We start from the raw sequence: 13,694 nt of genomic DNA on the forward strand, positions 1-13,694 counted from the left end.
GATGGGTTATGGAACAGTTCAACTGTTCATAATTACCTGCTAGCCTCTGCTGAGGTCATAATATTATCTTCTTGAGATCACTTCTCTTCCGAATGCTTCTCTTGGCGTCCAGTCAAAAGGTTTTCCAAGTGAACTGGTAATTAGTGTCCTTCAAGATTAGATTGCTTAGGATTTACGCCGAGGTAGTGAAGGCAATGAGGGATTAATACATAGTCTCTGAAAAAGCGCTTATTCCTGATCGGTTTTCTGGTTTCGCAGGATGAAAAACAGCGAATATATGTAATAAAAACAATGTATTTTCCCTAGATTGATTAATTTGGTCATGGTAAGAGGAAAAATCCGTAACACTTTCTTCCATTCTGAAATAATTTCTCAACTTCGGCCAATAACAGGAATTGAATCCAAGAAGTTACATACGGGATATGAGGACAAGCGACTCCATCCAATGCAATTCGATTGAGCGCATCAATCAGTAGAATTCGTCCAGGAATAAAACAAATAAGCTTTATCGTCTGTGTATGCAGCACAAAGTACCTAATTCTCCCAAGTACGATAATACCCATCAATACTTGATAACTAGGGACCTCACAGTAATGTGTAAGTTCTTGTTGAGAATAGAACATCGGGTTGTAATTTGGCCTTTCCCAACAGGAGGATACCTAAAGATATAACAACATATTGCAACATAATTACATCTAATACAATACTATTCACTGCAGACGTGCACAGATTAAGGATTGTAGTTATGCTGATGGTGACAGAGGCAATATGGTTGTCTATCAGGATTTTCTTCGTGTTCTTGTAAATTTGTAGTGGTCAGCTTCCGTGTTCTGGAAAATTCCTACATGCAGTTTTCTGGATGATGGACCAGATGGAGAACTCCTCTCTGAAGGGACCTTTGCGGAACTCTCCATCCGCTGGAATCCCAAATGCTAGGGGGGTTATAAACCCTATCAACAAATTGGTAAAGCTTCAAATAATGTATTCACACAAAGATTGAAGTGTATATTCAACTCATTTGAAGTTTGTTTGCCAATTTGGAGGTACTATAACGAGTTGAGTTCTGGTACTTGGCACCGACTCACCGTTGGTGCACTCTTCCCAATTGAATCCAGTTTTACAAAGTACCTAAATGTCCCAAGCAATTATGAATTGGGAATTATACGACCTGGTTGACCCTAAACCATTTCCACCTGCCTATATCGAAGACTTTAGGGAGGTTTTTCATATGCAGGAGGAAATAGAATTTCCTGTTGATGCAGATATTGGACAAAACTCCACAAGCAGATGCAAACTACAAGATATTTATGGATGATAATGAGCATAAAAAGCGACCCCTTATACTTTCAACTATCAGAAAACTTGCAGATTATTTAAATATTGGGAGAGTTGTTAATGATCAGTGCCAAGCAGCCCTTCTTCAGGGTGACTTGAACTTCACGAGTGGTCAAAAAATTGGCAGCTATGCCAATAGCTGCCAATTGGGGAATTGGAACCCAAAAATAGCTCATACACTTGGTGGGGTTCAATTAAAAACAGTAAAGGAAGAAATAGGTCTGAGAGTTATAGTACGGGCAGATATGAAGCTTTCTGAACAATGTAAACAGATAACCAGGAAAACATATTATACTATCGATGATTTATCGAACAGTATCCTGTAAAGATAGGAAGTCATTATCCCACTGTATAAGGGAATCGCAAGAACGCACTTGGAATATTGTATTCACTTATGGAAACCTCATCTGATCTCTATTGTACAGCTACTCTTTAGTGATAAACTTAATATCGCAATCGACGTTCACTAAGCCACTCAAATCACAGTAAAATTCTTGGTTATATTACTAATACGAGTATGTTTAAGTGGATATTCATGTATTATCTAATACCAATACTTTTCTACTGGCAATTAAATTATTTGTATTTCATTATAGCTTTTGCAGACAACGTGTTAACAGTAGTTGTAGAATCTAACATCGAGGTGAATAAACTGTGCTTGAAAGCTGTTTATCGAATACATTCGGAATTTATTCAAACATTCTTAAGAGGGTTATTCACGCGCCAACAGAGAAAACGATTACCGAATGAAGATGAAGTCATAGAACGGGCTGCGTTCCGGATAACTTCATTACTCCGACCATGAAACTTCCTAGTGGCGTGCACCAAGAGGAAATCATCCAACGTTATTTGACAGTAGTAGCTGCGTTAGTTTTCCGTCGTTACCTGATACCAATCCCTACGTGTACAAATACTTTTTAATATTCTTAAAGTAATTTCTTTTACATCCTTCACTTATCAATATCGCAGGTCGCAACCACCTAAAGTGATATCGTTTTGATAAACAGCCAAATTCTCATCGACTATGTTTTAAAGCAAATTTTCGAAAAGGGTCATCTTATTTACATTCCTTGGCATGTATTTCTTATGAATCTTGTTATTCTGATTTCAAATATGATCTTAGAGTGTCGAAATCAAGGGATTGTTTACTATATTTGTATCCGCCATACTACAACTCAGTTCTGCAGATGAGTCCCTTCTTCTGTAGTGCTGATCTACTATTGCCCTGCTGTACGAGAGGCAGAGAAATAAATTGAACCTAGTGATGAATCGGATGATGAATCATTAGATTCATCATACCGTTCCAAAGACTCTTCTTTAGAAGGTGGATTTGGAATTAATAAGTAGAGGATGGAATGTCGGGATACACCAAAGCTTTTACAACCACAGTTTATTGCATGTGTCAAGCGCCAAAGAAACCACGGTTATGAGGCGTCAGTAAATTTTATCTGTAAACTGCATCTGTGGTCTTCTGGGTATTCTGCGGTCATTTTGCCTATTTAATACCCCCGATTCCATGCTATCTCCACTGAGAGGAATAACTCAGCCACGTTGTTCAAAAGGCCCAAACAAATTCTTTGAGTCATGGACGAAAAACTTCATGTATCCATCATACAAAAAGAAGCAGTAATCATGAAGATCAATGGGCTCTCCATATTCTAGGCACAGAATATGGAGAGAACTTTGTGCAAAAAAAAAAAAAAAAACTTAGCGCACGAATAATAGAGGCTGTTCATCACACACTCTTGGTAAGTTATCGGTTTATATCAGAATGTTTCCTTCTTCTCTTAGTTTATAATAAATACTCAAATTGGTTTTTGCCAAGATGAGTCTACCAAAATGGTCATCGTTTTAACTGTAACTTTGGTTTTATCATACAGTACAAATGAATAAAAAATAAATCGAAATTCTTGAAAAATAATATCAAACACAGTGCCTGGATATCACTTGTTTTCACTTTTCTTTATCACAGTTAAATTTACTCCACTGTTCTATCGACTTTCCTTGGCCACCTGAAGTTCCCAAATACCAAACATAAATTATTCTACAGCATGGGCTTAATCTTGATTACATTCTCTGTGCCAACAGTGTATGACCAGAGAGCGGAGGACCGGAAAGAGAAATCGAGAGCTTACGTTGACTACAATTTAATAACTTGAAGAAGTTTTTGACTCCATTGGCAGAAGAGATGATGAAGTTCTCTTCACTTACGAACAAGTTCAGTCGGATTTTATTTTCATAAATGTTTATTATTCAGAAAACATATTAATAGAATAGCAGCGATTAGTTTATAACGTGACCTAATTATTCAAGTATTAATCTAAACATAACTACTTTTCAAATCTCAGTTTTTCAAATCTTACCATAAATTATTTCTGCGCCAATAGTCCGGCATCCCATTAAGATCTCTAGATTGTCTGGATCAAGAAACTCAGTCTATCAAGATGTCGGTCTACCATGTTTGTACATCCAGTGTGTTGTAAGGCAGGTTTGCGCCATGAAAAACGCTGAAAGTCGACTAGAGACCAGCTAACTCAGTCATATTAGAAAATGCCCCGATTCTTTAAAAACTATATATGAACGTACACACACACGAAGAGAAAATAAAACTAAGTTTAGAGAACCGTTGTTTCAAATGAAGTTTGCAAATGTTTACTGTAACACCTCAGCCAGATTATCCCTACACCGATTTCTCTTTTAACTTAATCGTGCCGTATAATTGGGTTTGATGTCAGTATCCTTAATTACTTCCTTCTAAACATAACATATAAAATCAACAGTAATTTTAAAAGAAAGCAAAAAGGAAAGCTGCTTCTCAACCAAGTTAATTAGGAAATCAATTAATAACCTCTTAATTAAGAGTGTGTTTGGTATATTTATATGAGGAAATGTTAATCAAGGGAAATATAAGATGTTTTCTTTAATAATTCTAAGCATCCAGACACTATTTGGGTGAACAACATTTAATCTCTCTCGATTTTAATGAGGAACTTTTCAATTTGAAATTTAACATCATCCTTGTCCAGATTAATGTTTTTTGTTGCCACATCTTAAGACTCAACAATTTCTCCACTAAAATCCACGTTTCAGAGCATTTGTTCATTTGACAATCTTCGATTTAAAAAAAAAAAAAAAACGACTACAAAAATGATTATCGCCTGTCAAAACAGTCGTTGTTGTTGGAGAATCGACTCCATCGTTCATGAAGGTTATGCTCACAAGGGTCCATTTTCTGTCGTTCTTTTCGCCCCTTCGTAACTGTTAATTTGAAGAACGCAGACACACGAGCGTGCATAAGCTAGCTTGCCTAATGCATGTGTTTGACACGCTCAAACGAGGCGTAAATGAATAAAGTTTCGTACAGTAAATAATTAATAAGTTGTTTTCGCTTATAAAAGGCAGAGAGAATGTCAATGCCTTGCCTTGTTTGCAAAAGTAGCAATTAATAGCGTTCGTTTTAATTTGCGTTGCTAATCCTCGGCAATTTCTAGAACACGGAGACCACAAGCAGAAGGGACTTTGCAGAAGACGTATTGTCCGCCGCTGTGGCCGCCAAATCCATTTTATGTTCAACGGCCCCCTTTCATTCGCTTCCACATCTTTCAGCTCGGGTGGTTTTCCATCTTGCGAAACATCTCTTAATTTAATTAAATGTTACCTTATTTAAAAGCAACTCTTTAATTAATCTCTTAATGACCTACTCTTACACTTCCGAATTACGAAGTATTTTCTTCTTTTTTTTAATTATTTCTACTTTTAAGAATCTTTTGAATGGGTCAAACGTGCCGGATGACCTTTTCGAAGTTACCAGGCGCATTGTGCCATATATTAGAAGTTGCAACTATGCGGATTATTCCAGCCTATATACATATGCTCAACACACAGTTATATATATATATATATATATATATATATATATATATTTCAAATGTCATATAATCAGTAACCCGGAAAGTAGAGCTAAACAGCGTGATGATTTGATAATTGTGCTGAATGCGGTATATTTGTAGCGTTACGTAGAACGATGCTTGGAATAGCATAACTACGTTCATTTCGGATATGTGTACGAAATGATGCACTTTAACTGCAAGAATCCGTGTGTGAATGCGGCTCACCAAATGCATCGCATCCTGGAGGCACCATTGAAGTAATGACGTAGGGTAAATGCTTGGTAGTAAATTATAGGGTCGAATTTCAGTCCTATTCTAATAATACTGGGTTACACAGCGCTATGTCCATGATATTAACATTTCCTTCTCGGATACTACGAAGAAAACCCGAAGTACTTTAGTGACAACCTCAACGCCACGGCCCTAAAACAACTTCTCAACATGTTACTTGTTTTTATGAAGGCTGGTTGGGTTATTTTGAATTGGTCATAATACACTAGTACATAGTTCATCGCGTGTTATTTCTGTACAGATGCTTGTATGCATCCAAGGCCCATAACCGGAAAAAGTTCCTCGCATCCGATATTCAATAGTTATATACACAATCCCTACATGGGGGTTCTGTTTTTTATGGGCGATTATTAACTGTGTATTAGCCATATTAATTATAATAATAATAATAAATATTCATTTATTGCAACTACAGCAAGCCCATCGCAGCATTAGGCTAGGGGCATAAATTCAGTACAAAGGAGACGAATATAAAAAAATATACATAGCATATTCTATATATACATTAACAACGAATCTGAATTATAATGATCAAAAATATATATTGCAGAACATCACATTTGGCTCTCCGATGTAGTTGCTGGATTGCAGGCAGGCAGCTGTTTGTATTTCTCATAATTTGTTTGGAAATGAGACTCCTGTAGGCTTCAGAGTTGAGCAACCTCTTACAATCAATGTTGTGATAATTTATGAGGTTAAGGGATGCATTGGGGAACATCCTGTCCATTTGTTTTAGTCTGGAGAGTTTGGATTTGAATTGTTGTTGGTTTCTTGAGTTTTCTCTGTTGGTGGGAGCTATTATGTTGGCTAGGTTTGGTGAATTGGTTGCAGAAGTAATTAATTTTGCAAGAAGTATGACTCCAGACTCGTTGATCATCTTTTTTTTTTTTTTTTTTTTTATAAGAACCCCAAACACGAGAGGTATTATAACCTATAGTACTTAGTACAGTGCTTGGTACTAAGTACTATAGGTTATCTGTTGCAGGTTATCGTGCTATCTGTTGCAGAGGCTTTGTTTTTAAGTTTTTATAAAGCTGTTGCCTGGATATTGTACGAGGAAAACGAAGTTTATTGTTCAGCCATCTAAGAACCCATTACTCTAGGACAAGGAATTTTTTGACGGTAAATTGAGGAGCGCCAGACCAGATTTCGGAGGCATAAGACAGAATGCGAAAAATGCATCTCTGAACATGGATTATGACTGTTTTTCTATCTTGAATCGCCGCTGTTTCTTGCTTGATCAGCCATTTTGATTTTTGAATTTTTTTAGCAAGATATACATTGTGAGAATTAAATGAAAGATTTTTGGCAAAAACAACTCCTAGGTCTTTGCGAGCATATACGTTTGGAATTGAAACAATTGCAATTTTAATTTCTATGTGGTTTGATTGTTTCTCTAAGGAATAAGCTTTTTGAGCAGATTTGTTTGTATTTATAGTCAGATTCAGATTCTCGATGATTCCGCACATCTGTAAATTCGCATCATCTCTAACCTTGGAAATGTCATCACAGGATTTGGAAATAATAAACAACTTTAAATCACCGGGATAAGCCAGCAGATTTGGATTTTCTTGTAGAAGTGGTTGTAGAGATGCTGAAAATATAACACTGGAGAGAACACCTCCTTGAGGAATGCCTGTTGTGGTTGTGACGAGAATATTATCAGTATTAGTGGGGAAGATGAGATTTCTGTGATTTAGGCTGTACTGTAGATAGGATATAACCATTGTGTCAATGAGGAAATGATTTTTCAGTATTTCAATGGCTTTCTTGTGATCAATGTTGTCGAAAGCGCCTTTGATGTCTAAGTAAAAGACATCGCATTGTGCTTTATCCTGAAACGCAGTTTGGATGCGCACAATGGTGTCAGCTAGGCTTGTTGTTGTGGAGCGCCCTCTAGGACCAAAATGCATGTTGACGGGTGCATTAGCGAAGATCGCATCCTGAAGATATGGCAATATGATCTTATCAATAATTTTGGCAATTATTGACGATAGCTTATATGGTTATTACTACTTGCCTGTTTTGGAATCAGGGTAATTCTAAAAGTCTTCCATAGTCTTGGAAGGAATGGCTGCGAAATGCACTTGTAAATAATATGAACTAAAGAATCAATGATGAATGCACTGGGCATTTTAATACTTTTTATTCTTATTGAAACCACCGAACTAGAGCCAACTCAAACTGAAAAAAAAAATGTAAAATGAAATCAATCTGCTAACCCACAAATTAAACAATTTTCTACAAGCTCCTTTTCTCCTAATCATATAACCCTGATTATCCCACAATAAATAATTTATTCCTGAACCAAAACAATATTAAACCACCCTCTTACCGTACAGCTACTCCGATTGACATGGAATTCGTTCCATGCTTCAAGCCTGATTGTATCTTGATCACACGACGTCATTATACACGTGTCTGTTCCCAGTGTAATTTACACCCGTGTTTACATTTCGATAAATGGAATGCGCAGACCAAATACACAGCCAAACGTGCTATACATCCGAGCTCTTGTGTTCATAATTCCAACTAACAAACACGCTCCTTCCTGTCTCATCTCGGGAGAGTTTGTCTACAAAATTGCAAACACGATACATTTACAATCTCATTTCCGTGTTGACTGATTGCGCGAACAATATATTGGTTGTTATTAATCGTGGGAATTGAGCTACGTCTATTGGTTAAAGGATATTTTTATGGGATATTGAAGCATCAGTGCGTACATAACGCCAGGAAAATGTATTACATAAGAGTAGTATACAACATAGGCGAAATGTATTGTTAGCTCTGATGAACAAACACTGGAGAGCGGTGTTAGTTTGCAAGAACCATCAATACAGCAATTTCCACATTACAAACAAAGTCGGTTACATCAATAAACAGAAGTAATTTGCACTGAAAGGCGATGGATTGAAACCATCGAGATCACTCCAGGATTTATTACCCTCATTCGATTAAGGAACTCCTGAGGTCCCAAAAGGCGTTAGTCCCAAATGAATTATCTCAAAACGAATTCAAAATGCACTCATTCGCAACTTCTATCCAAATCATAATTCTGCATCTTTAGAATGTAGATGTACTGCAGCAAAGATGTAAACCTCAAACTTACCTAGCCGAATTATAATTTTCATCCAATGCCTGCATAAACCCCATTAAAAGATTCTTATGATTTTTTTGAGTCAACGTGACAACAGACACCATGACATCTCTAGTTTTCAATCGGACCATTGACCGTTATTTCATAATACTTGAAACTGTGAAGACCAAGCAAAACAATTAGGAAAGTTTACACTCAAAGAAGACATTGTCCACTGCGTAAAGTAGACTAAAATTCTTTGCTACTTGTCTGCTTAAGTAAAGCCTAACCTTTACACTATCGTATAACGCAAGAAAGGAGGTTGAAATTAATCTCTCTGGAAAACTGGTGTTATGGTCTTCAAAAACCATGACACTAATTGTTTTCAAGTAACACGACAGACCTAGGAGATGGAGCTGATTTTAGAGCATATAAAAGGCAACCGGCAATTCTTGTAAAATCATAAGGAAAATGCACAGTAATCAAGTTACCGGTAAACTACAAACAGAAAACCGATTGATCCAAATTGCTAAGGACCCAACAGCTTCTAATCCCAATATCTGCATAGAGAAAAAAATAAGAAAATAAATATCAACTATGTAGATAAGGATCAACAACATTAACAGGCCGATTTATTATACTGTACTGATGGCGTGAAATATTCTTCCAGAGTAACAATCATGTTTCCATCATAAAAGCATTAATATTTATGTACAGTTATCTTCTAGGGAAATAACTATTTGATAAAAAAACAATTGTGACTTGAAAAATTGTAAACTATTTACCAATCTGAGGAAATTTATGCGAAATCATCGTTGAAATTATGCGATTATTTGTAATTAAGATGCGTTATATATAAAAACTTAAAGTAGGCATGAGATACTAGCTCCTAGTCAACACATTTGCTATAAATAGCAATAAAATCCATAGAAGAGAGGAAGATCTCCTGGGATGAGGCACTCATCCATAAACCCAGCGAAAGCACTTAATAGCTTCTGGCAACGGATTAAGTAAATCAGATTTAGAACTGTGGAAGAAGATTGGTCTGAGCTAAGATACATCCCATCATGGGAATCATCGTAATCTGTGAAAGAATCTACGTAAAATGCGATTAACAGAATTTATAGGATTTTTCTGTTTCAAAATCCAAACTGATATACAAATTTATACACATTAATACCTCAAATATTTCTTTTTCATTGCTTATGGTAGCTCCTATTCACAACAAGAGTTTCCTATTATTCGAATACGAATAAGAGGAAACGTACTTCCGTTTATATACAGAAATATAATTGATATTTTATGAAACAAAATTGCAAACTTCAGTTCATGCAGCTGTTCTATGTCCATGGCAGGACAGTCGATCATAATGAAGACAACAGGCGCTTTAATCGTTTCGAGCAAAATGATGTTTCTGAGTTTTTCCTAAAACTTCTCGTAATATTTAACAACGTTTGCGTCTAAGACGTTGTTAAATATTACTATAAATTTTAGAAGAAACTCAGAAACATCTGAGAAATAATCTGTCTCGAATTATATTAAGACAGAACGAAGATTACGATAATACCATTTCGTTATTAGCTGTCCATTAAGTTCTTGTATTAAGCCAGCACTTTTTCACCAGTACTTGTTTCCATTTATCAAATTTCTAAGATTTTTTCTCTCAAGGGATCCTGCAGACTATTTTTTCTCTGAGTTTTCATTGGTAGATGGCGTCTAATAACAATCACTGCTTATAGGATTTTTATATCATTTTTTTTTTGGATTTTGAGTTGGAAAGAACCACGCTTACTCACGTATAGCAGATTTACCTAATGGGAAAAAAAAAGACTTCTAAATCTCCGATTCTTAATTTTGTTCCAATGTTACCTGAAATACGTCACGTACTTAGCCGTACGCTCTATTTTATTTCATATGAAAGCTTTCTTTAATCCCAGCTGCATTAAGCATTTTAAAGTGCACGCCTTGGGATACCAGAAAAATAATGTTCCTTGAGAACACTAGCTAACGATTCTCAGGTCAATATACATACCCTGCCTGGCATAAATGCAAGTACACTTTAAAATGGATCCATAAGATTGACTAGTAACGCGTGTTCCTTGCAGGCTCTTGGAGATATCAAATAAATCGAACCTCAGAGAAATCACTGCTCTCTCACATGTATATACATCCCTCGCGTGTTTATCTGATATACAGTATCTTTTCAAACGTTATTTCAATTCCAGGATCCTCCTGCAGAGGGGAAGAAGGGGCGAATAAATAATAGTTTCTCCAAGACACTGGCACCAACCACAATCAGCTTGTTCGACAACATTTGACTCTTGGGAGTACCAGGAACAAAACGGTCTTCTCTATTCAATCTCACAGATTCTCAGTAGGTGTAATATCCAAACCCATGTAACTTCTTGATATTAAGTGCACCAACAGTAACCTCGTTGATTCCTCCAAAACGATATTTCTCATTTCCTCCGTCCCCACTCAAGAAAAAAGAAAGTTATATTTCTTACCATCCTACTAATCTAAAGCAATTTATAGACTGTGTATTTAAGATGGTATTTCGGACAAAATTACTTCATACTTCCGCTGATTAAAAAAACAAAAACAAGAAAAAAACTTGTTCTCTATAATTCTTTACTTCGGCCAAAAAAAGTATAGAACGTAAGGGCACTAGCAATTAACCTCTACCATTACCTCGCGTCATTACCTTAATACTCAGTAATTAAGTACATTTGTCCTGTCCTACGACTGAAGTATTGCCTGTATAGTTCAATAAAATTACAGCAAAATCCTTTGTTCTAAGAGAAACGGTCTATTAAGCACACAGGAAAATAACACATTTTTTATATATTTTAAAGTGTAATAGTTTCTTTCGTTCTTAATAATAATAAAAAAAAGGTTTTGGCCTGTTTAAGTTATCGAAGGCATTAGTTTTATTTACTATTTTTTTTTTCCTGTTATCTCGCACAAACATATTCCAGTTAAATTATGCATATCTGAGAAATGCATTTTAAGGAAGATAGTTAAGCAAATGTAATAAATTTTGTTTTTATTGATATATATTTAGAGTTTTTCGTATGCTGGATTTAAAACGCAATTAGAATTCATTTCAATTTGTGACGTCACACACGTCAAAAACTAAGGTGGCGCTGGTGTAACTACTGTGACGTAAATATGCTCATTCATCTCTATTCAGTGCGCATGCACATCGCGTGCCAAATGGTAATTAAATGTAAATGTTTTATTATGGCGTAAAAGAGAGCTTAGCAAGTCGATTTTTTAAAACTTTAAACTGCAGTCATTTTGTGTACATATTCTTGCCCTTTTGCTGTTCTTTATTTCGATTAGTGTCAAACTTAATATTAAGATGTATAGCGTAGATTACAAAAAAAAAGGGGGGGGGGATGCTCACAAAGTGTTCTGTAAATATTAAAGATAACATGCTAAACAGTAAAAGCAAGTTGGATTATCTCTTGGGAGATGATAAGGTAGAACTAAGTACTTTTTTTTGATAAATGCTTCTTAAACAGAAAAGGTGGTGCGGAATAGCTTGAGATGACTCGTTTTGTGAATTCCGTATCCAAGGCTATACCCAACTGGGGAAAAGTAAATGTTATTCTAGGCTTTCTAATGTCTCTGTGATGAAACAAACTTCAATAATGCATTCTATTACCCACTGTTTACTTGGATGGTTGAAACGATACTGTGTTTGCTGAGGAAGAAAAATAGGCGCGCACATACGTCATCAGGTTTTGAATTAGAGCAAACATGGTATGTCCGCGATTGTTATGCTGCTGCTGCCTGATAATCTTATCTATGATAAGGGCATGCCCAGTGGGTACTGTTCAGAAACAGAATAAAAATACCGCAGTTTGACAGATACCAAGTCTTATTTGTCAGAATACTGACTCCAACGGTGGAATTCTCAAACTTTGCTCCAGCTGGAGTATAGCTGATATGGAGGGTGCTCTGAGTGGCCCTCTCTAGTGACAGGCAAGCGTTTAGTCCTCGCAGTAAATGGGCTTTGCATTGTGTAATCTCGTAAAGAATCTTTTGATATGAAAAGGATCATTTTCATGTTTTAGAGCAAACAGTAACTAACAGAAAAGTTTACTGCTTCAATTGCACGTAGTGAGGTACAGTTTTAAGCTGCTTTTCTGTACACATATGAACCTTTTTTAGTTAACTTTTCTTTCAGCGTACCGGCTCTTCTCGGAAATATGGCACATCAAAGTTCAGTTGCCATAGCAACGAATGCAGTTTCCTCTCTCTCTCTCTCTCTCTCTCTCTCTCTCTCTCTCCCCACAAATACAGAAGCCCACTCTTTCTCCACAGGGGACTGTCGTCAAAGGTTGCGGGAGGTATTATCGGGTCTAGAATGAGCATCAGAAACTTTATACTCCTGAGGGATGGTCCAAGGTTCGTGAGACATTTCTTATGCAAATATCGTAGATAACAGTGCCCGGAGTAAACCAGAAACTCTGTTACTAGTATGAAGCTTTCATCTAGGGTGTACAGGTGCAATATCAACAGTTTTATTAGCATGGGCAGAAGATGCTGTATTTTTCATTCTTCAATATTTGTTGCAAACGTCATTCTTTAAAGAAAATAATCGTATAACAGAATGTACAATGGCGTACAAAAAATCATAAAGCCTAAGAAAACTTTGAAAATGTTTATAAAATTCACTGAGATAACGACGATCAATTCTCGATCATGTAAGTGTAGAACGGTTCACTGAGAGCTTAATATTCTAGGAGAAAGTCTCTTCTGGTGACAAAATGAACGTTGAACTCAGTTTAAATGAGACAAAGAGCACGTTAACAAGTCTGCTAATCATGTGACAGGGTTATTTAGTTTCACCTCCATGTCTACGACTGTGCCCTTACGAAGTGGCATAAATGCGCGCAATTGCATACCAAATGTCTTCAAGAAACAGTGTATGCTTGATTATGCTAAAATAGTAGGGCACTATGTATCTCGGTTCGCCGGAAAACCAAAAGAACTGTTCTTTTCTTAAGAAGCTCTTAGCTGTTTCTTCATTCATTACCGGTTCTTCATAGGATGGATGTTCTACCAATGAATAGTGATTTAAAATATCT

The 13,694-nt window shown here is 36.2% G+C and overlaps 1 protein-coding gene across 1 annotated transcript in view; it reads right to left on the reverse strand.

Moving 5' to 3' along the window:
• The window catches only part of LOC150084397 (cell adhesion molecule Dscam1-like), a 304,173-nt gene that overhangs the window by 261,719 nt on the left and 28,760 nt on the right, over positions 1 to 13,694 (reverse strand). The gene's annotated exons all lie outside the window — the stretch shown is intronic.

Source organism: Mastigoproctus giganteus, chromosome 6, assembly GCF_048544385.1.
Source record: "Mastigoproctus giganteus isolate SK-2022 chromosome 6, ASM4854438v1, whole genome shotgun sequence".
NCBI classification, from domain to species: Eukaryota; Metazoa; Arthropoda; class Arachnida; order Uropygi; family Thelyphonidae; genus Mastigoproctus; species Mastigoproctus giganteus.